The 13,598-nt window shown below is 58.7% G+C and overlaps 1 long non-coding RNA gene across 1 annotated transcript in view; it reads right to left on the bottom strand.

The window, feature by feature from the left end:
- LOC133627192 (uncharacterized) overlaps positions 1 to 11,258 on the bottom strand; it is a 52,747-nt gene extending 41,489 nt beyond the window's left edge. Inside the window, exons 1-2 of the long non-coding RNA XR_009820002.1 lie at positions 11,190 to 11,258; positions 2,865 to 3,351 (exon numbers count right to left, since the gene is read on the bottom strand). This is a non-coding gene — a long non-coding RNA (uncharacterized LOC133627192). The remainder of the gene's footprint in view (positions 1 to 2,864; positions 3,352 to 11,189) is intronic.
- Between the last annotated feature and the right edge of the window lie 2,340 nt (positions 11,259 to 13,598).

Genomic DNA, 13,598 nt, shown 5'->3' with positions numbered 1-13,598 from the left:
TTTTGGGCAGGTTCCAGGGGGTCCCATCAGTCCCCAAAGACTTTTGGGCAAGTTCCAGGGGGTCCCATCAGTCCCCAAATACTTTTGGGCAGGTTCCAGAGGGTCCCATCAGTCCCCAAGGGTTTTGGGCAGGTTCCAGGGGGGTCCCATCAGTCCCCAGAGGGTTTTGGGCAGGTCTCAGGGGGTCCCATCAGTCCCCAAAGGCTTTTGGGCAGGTTCCAGGGGGGTCCCATCAGTCCCCAGAGGGTTTTGGGCAAGTTCCAGGGGTGCTCATCAGTCCCCAAGGCTTTTGGGCAGGTCTCAGCGGGGGGTCCCATCAGTCCCCAAATACTTTTGGGCAAGTTCCAGAGGGTCCCATCAGTCCCCAAAGGCTTTTGGGTAGATCCCAGAGGGGTCCCATCGGTCCCCAAGGGTTTTGGGCAGGATCCAGGGGGGTCCCATCAGTCCCCAAATACTTTTGGGCAAGTTCCAGGGGGTCTCATCAGTCCCCAGAGGGTTTTGGGCAGGTTCCAGGAGCGGTCTCATTAATCCCTAAAGGCTTTTGGGCAGGTTCCAGCGGGTCCTATCAGTCCCAAAGGCTTTTGGGCAGATCCCAGCGGGGTCCCATCAGTCCCCAAAGGCTTTTGGGCAGGTTGCAGGTGCATGTCATCAGTCCTCGAGGGGTTTTTGTCTGTTTGCAGGTGACTCACCACTCTCTAAAGGGGTTTTTTGGTCTATTTGCAGGTGGATGCCATCAGTTGCCAAAGGGAGGATTTTGGTAGCTGGCAGGTGGATTTGCCCAGGCTCAGCCCTGCCAGCAGCAGCACTGGGGCTGCCCTGGAGAGGTTCTGCTCTGGGGTTACCCAGGGAATTGCTCCCCCCTGAGCAAGGTGAGGAAGGAACAGCTTATTGTGCCTGCCAAGGGATTGCTGCTGAAGGAGTTACAAAGGAGTTTGCTGCCTGTAACTAGAAGCAAAGATCCCTGCAGCTACATTGCCCTTCATCCTTCCTGCAGGACCTCAGGAGGGCTGAGATCTGCACCAGGGGCTCAGGCTGCCAGCGAGGTCCCCAGAGCAGACTGGGCTCACTGCAGCCCTTGCTACACACACAGGGAGTGACCAAGCAGACAGCAGAGACATCCATCTGCAGGGCAGCCCAGAAGAAAGCTGAAGATGCCAAAAACAGAGTCAAACTGGAAGCCCCAGCCTGGTCCCTTACCACAGAAGCTGGTGCAGAGCCCAGCAGGCCTGAGCTGTGTTATGCTGGTTGGGGGAGCAAAGCCTCTGCCTTGCCTCAGCCCAAGGAGCTCAGCACTCGAGAAGCTGCTCGAGAAGATGGCACAATCCCATCCCTCCTCCCTGCATCTCAGAGGACAGGACACTGAGGCATTCATGTTACAAAGGGATAAGTCAGATACTTGGTACCTTCAGATGCTTGTCAAGGGAAAACCACAATCCCAAAGGGTCAGAGAAGAGACTGAGCTGTAACAGCACTAGCCAGACACTGACAAGGGAAGGAACTACAGCTGAGCAGAGCTGAGGTACTTGGAGTTTGCAGTGCAGAAGAACAGGAATCAGTGAGATTCAGCCCCTGGGCTCTCCAGGTTTGCATCTGCCTTCACCCATCCTGCAGAGCACCCAGCTGGCAGAGCTGGAGAGGGCACACACACCTCATCCTGCATCTGTGCTCACTAACAGGGAAGAACTGCAGCTTTACAGCCCCCCTTTAACCCCCCTGGCACAGCACATTGCTCAGCTGCTAGAGCATGGCCACAGCCACACTGCTGCCCAAGACACCAGCACAGACCTCCCCTTCCAGCCAGCCTGCAGCAGAGCCTGGGACTGACCCAGCAAACACCAACAGATGAGCTCTAACCAAAACCAGGAGTGTGCTTTCCACACAGCCAACACCAGGTCTTACCCAGCTGCAGCTTTCCCTTCATTCACCCCTTTTCTCAGCCTCATTCTCCCAGAGGAAAGTTCACTACCAAAGAGAACCCAACACACACTTGGGAGAGCAGCCTGGGCAGGGTGAACCACAGCACCAAGTGGAGTCAGTTCTGTTCCATGCCCCCAAACCCAAGGGGAGCCCACCCTAGTTCAGAGCAAAGGAGCTGCAGGTTTAGGGGAGAGGGACTGAAGGGCAATGTCCTCACCAAAAGACATGGGACCACAGAAGCTCAGTCACTAACAGCCCAGGCCCTGAGGGAAGCTGAAACAGACCATTGCACTTATCTGTGACAAGATGCTGAGGGCAGAGCCCATCTTCCCCAGCACAGGAATCCCCAGCTCATTGCCCACCCAGCACCAATCTCCACGTTCCAGCCTCGTTCTCCCAGCCCACACCCCCCCAGAGCCCCTTGGACACGTCTCCCAAGATGCCAGTCACAAAATCCAAAGCCTGGCATCATTCTGGCAGCCTCCAGCAAAGGGGCTCTTCTACCACAGCTTTACACCACCCTCCCCTGCAAAGGGAACCTTTTGGTTCATCCCCAGCATCTGCCCCTCAGAGCTCCTAAGACAAACCCCATGATGCTCCCAGTCAGCCCCCAGCAACCCCTTGCTTCCATATGCTTTAAAGCCACTGGGGTTCCTCCTTGCCAGGGTAAAGGAAGGAAAAGCTGCCTGGGGGCTGCCCAGCTTGAACTCCTTTGTCCATTACTCAGCAACACCACTGCAGGAGGAAAACCCTTATACTAAAACAGGATGGAAAAGCCACTTCAGCTTTCAGACACAAGGCAACCTGCTCTGCTGTGGCCCCTGGAGCAGGGGGGCACCAGGCTGCGCATCTTCCTCAAGTGGAGGGAAATCTCCTTTCCTAGGCAGCCCCACAGGAAGGGTTTGGGTTTAAAAAGGGAGGAAGGAAAGTGCATGTTCTTGACTCACCCAAGAGCAGCAGGTTGTGTCCTACACGTGCCTGGGGGCTCCTTGCCCAGAGCCACGATGCTCCCAGGGAGCAGCTCAGAGGGAGCTCAGGAGCACTGGGGGCTTCTCCACATCTGGAAGTTGGGCTGTTTCAGGTAACAGTTCCACCAGTAGAAAGCAGAAACACCAGCAGAATGATGCCAGAAGTAATCCACCAGACTGAGGCAGGACTTGGCAGCCTCCTGGCTGTGACATTCCCAGCTCCAGACAGAAGGGAGCATCCAAGACCCACAGCAGCCCACAAAGGCTGATCACTCCGGGGATCCCAGCAGAGAAAAACCATCCAGAGACAATCCTCTTGGCTCAGGGCTGTTTGCCTGGTGGAAGGGAGATGTCTCAAGCCTTGCACAAAGCCACATTCCTGTCTCTTCACCTCTAGGTAGGACAGTCCAAGAGCTACCGTGGCTGACAGCATCTTCCCCTTTCAGTAAGGATGAGCTACCAAAACCTGCAGAGAAACAAGTGTCAGGACAAGGGAACAGCAGAACTGCACCTTGTTCTCCAGCTCTGCCAGCTGCAGGAGCATCTGAGGGCACCTGATGCTGCAGGATAGTCCCTCATTCAGCCAGGACTGGGCAGAGATGAAGGGTCCCACAGCAGGATGAGAGCAGAGGCACAGGCTGTGTTGCTGGACACGTCCCCAGGGAGCAGAGTCAGCACTGGCCAGCTCCTTGCTGAGATGTTGCTGTCCCTGGTGTTTGCTCTGTGCTGGTCACGTCGGTTTCTGACACCTGGGACTAGTCTGAATCCATCCAGAGAAGGGACAGTGATTTCCTCAGAGCAGCACATGTCTGCACAGCAGCAGTGGCCAGGGCAGCAAATGCAGCCCCAGGGCTGACAAAAAGGCAACAATTCACACTGCAGCAGAGCCATGGCCAAGTGCCCCACAGCAGGGAAAGGAGCTGAACCCTTTGGGTTGTTAAAGCCCCTGAAGCTGCTGCAGTCCCAGCCCAGCACTGACCCACAGCCTCAGCACCTCAGCCCCAGGGCTTTGGGATCCCTCCAGGGCTGGGCACTGCCCCAGCTCCCTGGGCAGCCTGGCACAGGGGCTGACATCCCTCTCAGGGAAACAGTTCTGCCTCAGCTCCAATCTCAACCTCCCCTGGGGCAACTTGAGGCTGTTTCCTCTTGTCCCATCACTTATTACTTGGGCAAAGAGACCTTGACTCCACCTCACTCCAACCTCCTGTCAGAGAGTGCTCACATCTCCCCTCAGCCTCCTCCAGGCTCAACACCCCCATTCCCTCAGCCCCTGCCCAGCCCCTTCCCCAGCTCTGGCCACCCTCAGTGTCCCTGTGGCAGTGAGTGAGGGGCTCAGCACTGACACAGCCCTGGAGCTGCAGCCTCCCCAGAGCCCAGCACTGAGCACAGCCCTGGAGCTGCAGCCTCCCCAGGGCTCAGCACTGACACAGCCCTGGAGCTGCACAATTCCCCTCCTGCAACAGCTTCCTGAGGGACTCAGCACCTGCAGCAAAGCTCAGCTGTGCTCAGCCCTTCCAAAGACCTGCTCAAAGCTTAAAGAGTCTGCTGAAGATGTGGCCAACACCAACCCTTTACCCCCACTCCCACTGTCCCTTACCTCAGGTGACAACCTCAGCAGAGGGGCCAGGATCTTCCTCTGCCCTCCTCCTCCTCAGCAACCCCCCCAGAACCCACCAGCACCGTCAGAGCCAGCAGTGACCAGCTCTTGCTAGAAAGCAGTGGGCACACAGGATGGCCAAGCACTTCTTTGGAGGGGTTTGGATTCATTGCTGCTCTGCCAGGTCCCCCCACACCCCCCATCCCGTGTGCAGGCACACACCAGTTCATTAGAGAGACCCCAGCAGAGGCTGAGCCCTCCTTCCCCAGGGCCCTGCTGCTCACCAGCACAAAGTCCCCATTTGTTTCCCTGCAGGGGTGGAAATAAAGGGGGTTTTGTATTTTCTTCCTCTTCTCTTTGCAGGCTGGAGTGAGTTTATTTGACACTCCAGCACTCTTTGTGAGCTGAGTGCCCAAGGATAAATGCCACCCTTAAGAGTTACTTGGCCTTAGACAGAGGGACCCTCTTGAGAGGAGAATGAGGGGCTTGTGGGGCTGGGCTGGGAGGGGGCAGCTCTCATAGAGGGGTCTCTGTCCTGGCCTCACAATAGCCTGAATTCCTAAAGATACCAGGAGCTGAAAGGAAGGAAGGGACTTTCCTCCTTTTAAAAGGGATTTTGAGGAACAATTGAAGAAGCCATCCAAAGGGGATGGTTATTTCCCCTCCAGGCTGGGCTGGACAGCCCTCCCCCACCTCCCCCTGCCCTGGGAACGGCTGCCACACACCCCTGGCACGGACAGGAGGGGGGATGATGGTCACTGCCCAGTTCCTCTTTGCCAAGGGAGCTGCCCAGAGCCTGAGAGCCCATCTCCTGCTCCCTCCCACACAGGTACCAGCCACTCCAGCACCTTTGTGCTCTCCCCCAGCCCCTCCTGCCTCAGACACCACAGCCACGGGGCAGGGAGTGTCCCAGGAGGAATGTTTGACTGATGGAGCATCCTGCCAGTGATACAGGAGCCCCTGTGCCCCCAGAGATGCCAGTGCCATGGCTCCCACACAGCCTGCCCACCCCTCACACGGGCAGAGACCCACCAGCAGCTCGGGGGGCGCAGCAACCCCCCCAGACCCTGCTCTCTGCAGACACTCTCAAGTCTTACACAGCCCAGAGAGAGGAGCCAAAGCCACAGCAGTTTGGCTGAGGAGCTTCAGCTCCAGCTTAGCAGCACCCCACAGATGCCAAGCACCCTATCAGCCTCTGCCACTCGTGTCCCCTGGTGACTGAGTCCCTCAGCAGCACAGCCAAGCAGGACACTGCCACACACACAGTCCCACTGCAGCATCTCAGCCACCTCACAGCAGCAGCCACAGCCCAGATGCTGACACCTCCCCCTCCCCTGCTCATCACAGTCACCCCAGAGGTGTGCAAACACCTCACCAGGACCTTGCTCCACCACTCTCCCTTGTCTCCTCCCCACCTCCAACTTGCTGAGGAACCAACATGAGCAAAACCAGATCCACAGCAGAGCTCCAGCTGCACAGGAGGAAAGCTGCCAGAGCCCAGACACAGCCCCCTCCCCAGCAGACAAGGGGACCTGTTCTCTTCCAGCCTTGGAAGTGCAGAGAGGCTCCTGACAGCTTTACATGCCTACAGTTTACTTCCAAGTTGATTGCACCAGAGTCAGGCCTTTAGCCCATCCAGCTACAGGATGAGCCCAACTGCCTCGTGGTGTCACTGGCACCTCAGGTCCCAGATGCTGGCAGCAGGTTCCTGTCCCTCCAGCAGTGTTGTACAGCCTCCTTGGACATGTGCCAGTCCCAGGGCTGAGCTTATCTGCAGAGAACAAAGATGGGCAGAAGAGAAAGCCACCTGACAGAGAAACACCACCATCAGTCATCCTACAAATCCAAAGGGACCTCCTCTGCTCCTTCTGGCTGCCAGCCTGAGCCCACGTGCCAGAAACGTGCTCCCTCCTGCCAACCTGGGAAAGAAAACCCTCAAAAACCACTCACAACACACCCTGCCCTGAAAGTGCAGCTTTGGGGATCAGCAGCAGCAACTGGAGCCAGCTGGAATGCCAGCAGTGGAGCCCAACTCCATCCCAGGCTGGGAAGGACGTGGCACTGCAGTGCCCAAGCACCCTGTCTCCATCCAGCAGCTCACAGCAACACGTCACAGCCAGCCCAAAGCCCCAGTGCAGCACCATGCAAAAACCTGCAGGCCTTTGTGACCAAGTCTTGTTGTCTGAGAGGTTCAGGGTTGTCTTAGGCTGAGCTTTGCTCAGAACAGAGCCATTGCTGTTTGCTTCCTCCCTCCTGAAACCAGGGGAGGTTCAGCTGCAGCTGTACCAGGCAGGTGACAGCTCTGACGCCCTCCCAGGGAGAAAAGGCAAGAACAAAACCCCAAGATAATGTTTGCTCCTGATCTGAAACCCATTCTGGGCTTGCCTTTCTTTGGTTTCTTGCAGGAAAGCTGCACAACCACCCAGGGATCAAACACATTTATTTAAAGGCTTAGGTCTGAGCCCTCAGAAAACATCTGTGGCTTGGCAGAAAGAAGCAGCCAAGTGAAGAGAAAAAACCCTGCCCTTCTTAGGGCATGGGCACAGCAGAGCCCTGGGGCTGAGGTCTTCACACCTCATCAGCTCTGTTTGGGAGAAGACACACTTGCAGATGAACTGGAAGTGAGAACAACCTCCCTGACCACACTCACTGCAGCTTTCCCCTTGGCTGCAGGGCCAGGAGAGCTCTGCCTGCAACCCAGATGCTGCCACACGGGGGGAAAACCCCCAAAACAGAGAGGAGAAAGGTGCAGATGCTGAAGCTCTGACAGGCTGCAGAGCAGGACATGAAGCCACACTGGACCTGGGCTCTGTCTCCAGGGACACAGTGAAGCTTAGTCCTGCAGTGAGGGCTTTGAGCAGAACGGCACAGCACTTGCTAGGCAGTTCAAAGGCAATGAAAGCGTTTCCATGCAGTGTTTAGACTGACATGGGGGACTTGCTGCAAGCATTTGCCCCTTCGTTTTTGCTTTACATACATCTCGCTGATGGAATAAACCACCGTGAACAAGGGCAGCCTTTGTAAGGCAGTGCTGAGGCTCTGGCCAGCCTGGGGAACTGGCAGAGCCCTCTGCTGCTCTTGCCCTCTCCTTTGTCACTTTGCTTTTCTGTTCAAAGTTCAAACAAACATTTAAACAACCCACCCCAGCAAGCTGCATTGTGCTCCTGGCATTATCCCCCCATTGTCTGGGGCTCAGAGAGCCAGAGGGAAGGGCAGTGAGGGTGTCCCCAGAACTTTGATCTCCCCAAATTTAAGGCACTCTGATTGTTTCTTACACAGAAGAAACCCCCAGAGACAGGAGCTCGAGTCCAAAGCTGTCGAGCTCTTGAGCCAGTTGCTACTAAAAACACCCTTTGCCAAGGAGAAGTGATGCTACTGGATCAAATCTCTTTAAAACCAAGCCCAAGAGGAATGCACATCAACACCCAGCCCTGGGAAGAGCCAGGTCAGAGCCCAGGGCTTCCAGATTTCACAGCTGTGCTTGGCTGCAGACAGAAGCATCCACTCAGGGAAGAGTCAGGTCCCAGCCCCAAGGTCACATCATCCCCCAAATCCCCTCTGCTCTGCATCCTGCAACACACCCAGCCCCAAGCTGGGTAACTGGAGATGAGGTGGCACCTGGGTCTGGTTCAGAGGCTGCCAAAGTCCCTGCCATGGGTAGTTTATAGCAGTTCATGATGTCCATTGCACGTGGCAGCATGAGCACCAATTCCCCCAGGCTGCTTTAGGGCATCCTTCCTATTCCAGCCCAGAAGGGGGAAATCACCTTCCCCAGGTCACAGCTCCAGCATGGCTGTGGCAGAGGGCTGTGCCAGGGCCCTTTGCCAGGGGAAGCAGCCCAGGAGAAGCCCCAACTCAATGTGTCTGAACAGAATCCTGACAAAGGCCAAGAGCTGTGGGGTTCAGCCCATGTGGCTGTTTCCCCCATGGCTCTTGCAGCCCCGTTGCTGCAGGCAGCAAGAGCTGTTCTAGACTGCCAGCACTGATTTACTGCAGAGGCAGCTGGGCAGGGAGACACAGAATCCTCAAATGCTGGGGGCTGGCAGGGCCCTGAAGAGCTGCTGCAGCCCCAGCCCCTGCTCCAGCAGCTTCCCCTGGCTCAGGGGGCACAGGAACATGTCCAGGTGGGGTTGGAAACCTCCTGAGGACTTTCTCCTCCTGTGCCAGTGGAACCTGGACACACACTCCCAGCCCTGTGCTGTTGGGCAGGAGAAGCAGCTGCAGCAGCATCTGCTGTAATCAAAGCTCTGCACTTTCACACTTCACTTACAGACCCTTCATGCATCAGGAGCCTTTCAACTCCCACTGTGAGAGGGGCTGCAGGGTGATCCCACTGCCATTCCCCAGCACCCCAAAAAGGTTATCACCTGCACATTGGATGAGGACTGAGGGGTCCCACCTTTTGTTGGAGACACCTGAACATGCAACTGGTCAAACAAGCAGCTCTCTAGAAAGAGCAAACTCAAGCAGCCCTGTCTGCAGCAAAGCCTCTGGGAAAGGAGAGCACAAAACCACTGCAGCACTCCCCTGCCCCCTGATGTCTCTATGTCAGGAGGCTCAACCTCACCACACATGCTGGGTCCCACACCTGTGGAGAGGCTGGAGGTGAACTGGGGACACCTGAGATGATTTTTTTTGCAGCCATCTCTAATTTTCCAGGGCAGTGAGAAAGCAGAAAGCATCACCTGCCTGATGGTGGGCAACAAACACATCCTGCACCTCCAGCTGCAGCCTCCAAGCTGGAATCTGCCATTCACAGGGACAAGCAAGCCCTGAGACAGCTTCTTCCCAAGGGCTGGGTCCCAGCAGCCCTCTGCCCACACTCCCATCCCACCAGCTGTGCCAGTCTCAATGAGCAGCAGAGCTGAGCAATTCCTCCACTCTCAAAACCCTTCTGAGGAAACACATTCCTAAGCCAGCAAAGAGCAACACTAACAATGTCTGGGCAATAAAAGCTTCTCTTGTTTATATCAAAGTAACCTCAAACATCCTTTCCCCAAACAGGCATCCCTGGCCCTGGCTGTTCAGCAGCCTCACAGGCTGCAGGGGCTGCTGTGCCCTTCAGCCTGGGCCCTGGGAGCAGCCAGCACTCATTTCTCTGTGTGTTATTGGTTGCAGGTCTAGACTGGTGTGGTCTTTTTGTTGTAGAGAGCAAAATAAGGGAGTCATTCATGGGGCTGGGCTTTTTTTTTCCTCCAGAAATCACACAAAAGTGCTCTTGTGCATCACAGATACCTCACATCACATCCCCCCACACACCCCCCGGGCTCCCAGGGCTGGGGAAAGCCTTCGGCAGAGCAGGGCAAGGGGCTGCCAGCCCCCCAGCAGCCACCTGCCCGGGCACACCGAGCCGCTGGAGCTTTTCTAACGGGGTTTTCCCCCGGGAAGACAAAAGGCAACAAGCACGGTGTGTGTCGGCTGCCTCCCCCCTCCCGGATAAAGACAAAACACAACCCAAAACCCAACACACGCGAAGGAAAACAACCCCCACACGGCTTGTCTTAGGGAGAAGAGGAACCCTCCCGTGTGTCGGGCAGCGGGACCGGGGGTTCCCTCCCGGCACCACCAGCATCCCCAGCCCCGGGGGCTCGCGGACGAGATGATGGGGGGCGCCGGGAGGAGATGATGGGGGGCTCGGGGAGGAGATGATGGGGGGCTCGCGGACGAGATGATGGGGGGGAGCCGGGGAAGAGATGATGGGGGGGAGCCGGGGAAGAGATGATGGGGGGAGCCGGGGAAGAGATGATGGGGGGGAGCCGGGGAAGAGATGATGGGGGGAGCCGGGGAAGAGATGATGGGGGGGAGCCGGGGAAGAGATGATGGGGGGAGCCGGGGAAGAGATGATGGGGGGGAGCCGGGGAAGAGATGATGGGGGGAGCCGGGGAAGAGATGATGGGGGGGAGCCGGGGAAGAGATGATGGGGGGGAGCCGGGGAAGAGATGATGGGGGGAGCCGGGGAAGAGATGATGGGGGGAGCCGGGGAAGAGATGATGGGGGGGAGCCGGGGAAGAGATGATGGGGGGAGCGCGGGGAGGAGATGATGGGGGGAGCGCGGGGAGGAGATGATGGGGGGCGCCGGGGAGGAGATGATGGGGGGGCGCCGGGGAGGAGATGATGGGGGGGCGCCGGGGAGGAGATGATGGGGGGGCGCCGGGGAGGAGATGATGGGGGGCTCGGGGAGGAGATGATGGGGGGCGCCGGGGAGGAGATGATGGGGGGGAGCCGGGGAAGAGATGATGGGGGGGCTCGCGGAGGAGATGATGGGGGGGGCTCGCGGAGGAGATGATTGGGGGGCGCCGGGGAGGAGATGATTGGGGGGCTCGCGGAGGAGATGATTGGGGGGCGCCGGGGAGGAGATGATTGGGGGCTCGGGGACGCGATGATGGGGGGCGCCGGGAGGATCCGGGGGCTCAGTCCCACCGTGCGGGACCCCCGGCAGCATCCCTCCCCCAACACACACACCCCCCTTCCCGAGTAACGAGACCCCGGCCGAGCTGCCCTGTGCGGGGTCCCGCAGCCCAGCCGGGACCCTTTCCCCGGTGAAAACAACCCCCACACGGCTTGTCTTAGGGAGAAGAGGAACCCTCCCGTGTGTCGGGCAGCGGGACCGGGGCTTCCCTCCCGGCACCACCAGCATCCCCAGCCCCGGGGGCTCGGGGAGGAGATGATGGGGGGCGCCTGGGAGGACCCTTTCCCCGGGCACTTACCTCGGTGGCTTCGCGCCGCTGCCGCCGAAACGCTGCCGGGGCTGCCCAGGGGAGCAGCGAGCTCCTTCTCCCTCCCATCCCCAGCCGCGGCTCCCACCCGCGCGTCCCGCTGCGGGGCTCCGGGCGCCCCCCGCTGCCGCCGCTGCCCGGGAGCCGCAGCCCCGCGGCCACAGACGCCGGCACCGCGCTGCCCGGGCCGTTCCCCTTCTGCAGCAGCGGGCGGGCGCCGCGGCTTCACGGGACTTGTAGTTCCTCCCCCCCGGGCCAGGAGCCGCCTCCGTCCGTCCCTCCCTGCGCCCGCCCGGCCCGGGGAGCGGAGCGAGGGGAGGAGGCGGCCGGGAAGGTCCCCGGAGGCTGCGGGGTCGGGCTCGGCTTGTTTTGCTCCGCAGCGGCACCCCGCTGCCCCCCGCGATCAACGTTTGACCTGGCAAAGCCCCGCGGTTGCTGGGACTGCAGGAGCCCGGCCAGGGCTCCATCCATCCCTCCATCCCCCTCTCTCTCCCTCCATCCATCCATCCATCCCCCTCTCTCTCCCTCCATCCATCCATCCCTCCCTCCATCCCCCATCCCTCCCCTCATCCCTCCATCCCCCCCTCCATCCCCCATCCCTCCCCTCATCCCTCCATCCCCCCCTCCATCCCCCATCCCTCCCCTCATCCCTCCATCCCCCCCTCCATCCCCCATCCCTCCCCTCATCCCTCCATCCCCCCCTCATCCCTCCATCCCTCCCCTCATCCCTCCATCCCCCCATCCATTCCTCCATCCCATAAACTCCCGAGTAAATGAGTAACCCCAGCACCAAGTGCTCCCACCATCCCGTGTATTGCTCGTTGCTCAGTTTAATGATTGTCCCAATTATTAATTTAACTTAATTATTAACCCATCTGCGGGCCGAACGAGCAATTAACGGGGAGGGAGCAATTAAGTGTGAATGAGCAATTAACCGTGCCGGCTGAGGGGGTAATGGAAGGCTCCTCTGGGACCCCTCCCCCTGTTCCCTGCTGCTCTGGGAGCCCCGAGAGCTCCTGACTCCATCCAGGGGGTTGGACACCAGGATGGGGACACCAACACCAGGCACGAGGTGGGTGGCACTGGCAGAGCCAAAGCCACTGTGGCCAGTGCCCTCCCCAGGCACCGCCCCTCTGCCAGAGGGACAACTGGGTTTGGGCCAGGAGAGAGGGTGCAAGAAGGTGCCAGGTAGGGATGGGATGATCCTGCATCCCCTCATCTCTCTGGCCACTGGGCTCAGGTGGGCAACATCCCATCCACTGCACAGGGGCAGCAACCCAGAGCCAGCATCTTCCCACCTGCACCAGGGCAGGATTTATCCCCACGTGCTCAGGGGAGCTGCTGAGCTGAAAGCAACAGCAGTTTGCTGGGACAAGTGAGCAAAGGGGAGCTGGGGAGACAGGGAGAGGGAAGGAGAAGGGGGGGAAAAAGCCCTCCTGGCAAGTTTTCAGGGCCCAAAGCTGGAGTGGAAATCCTTCCCTTCCCTTCCCTTCCCTTCCCTTCCCTTCCCTTCCCTTCCCTTCCCTTCCCTTCCCTTCCCTTCCCTTCCCTTCCCTTCCCTTCCCTTCCCTTCTTCAAGGAACTGCAGCTGAAGTGCTGCCCAGATCCCACTGTTGTGCTGTGTTGGCTGCTTCTGAAGGGGGTAAAGGGTCATGGTTTATGGGATCTGACAAAGTACCCCCAAAACATCATATTTTAGGGCTGTGGAGGAGGGAAGGGGAGGGAGGGGAAGGGGTTGTGCTGCATTTTCATACCCACGCTCTGGAAATCAAAACCTGTTTGGCAAGTGCCAGAACTCAGCTCCAGCAAAGAGCAGAAGCTCAGCTGTGGCCCCACATCCCACACAGTCCCAGTCCCAGCCCACCCCAGCCCATGGAGGCTCTCAGGGGTGCCTGTGCCAGCCCCGTGCTGCCAGGCTGCCAGTCTCAGCAGCTTCAGGGCCCGAGAGGCTGCAGCACTGTCTGTCTGCTGATCCTCTGCTGTGGGGAAAGGGCAGGGGGATCCTGATGGCAGCCTCTGAGAGCTCTGCTGCTTTTCCTTCAGCACAGGAATTGGGCTGCTCCCCTTTTTCTCCCTGTTCTCAGTGGTTGGTAAAACCATGGAGCTCGTTTTCCTGCAGCTGCCTGAGTGTGAGCACTCATTGCCTCCCAGGCACTGACAGCAAAGAGCTGCCTGCTCCTCTCCCCTCCTTCTCCGCTCTCCTCCAGAGCCCTGCTCAGTTCCTGCTTCCCTTTGTACTGAGGAACCCCTCACCCAGAGAGCTTGCACCTTCCCTAAGGTGGCAGGATTTGAAGCAGCAGATGCCCAGCCTGCCCTGGGCACCAGGTGAGAAACCTCAGGAGCAGTTAAGGAACATGGAAAATCACAGCATGAGCCCCAGAAATGGCACAGCTCCAGTGG

The sequence above is a fragment of the Colius striatus genome, chromosome 18 (assembly GCF_028858725.1).
Source record: "Colius striatus isolate bColStr4 chromosome 18, bColStr4.1.hap1, whole genome shotgun sequence".
Taxonomy (NCBI): domain Eukaryota; kingdom Metazoa; phylum Chordata; class Aves; order Coliiformes; family Coliidae; genus Colius; species Colius striatus.
The sequence above is the reverse complement of the archived record's forward strand: the minus strand, read 5'-3'. Positions and strand labels throughout refer to the sequence as shown.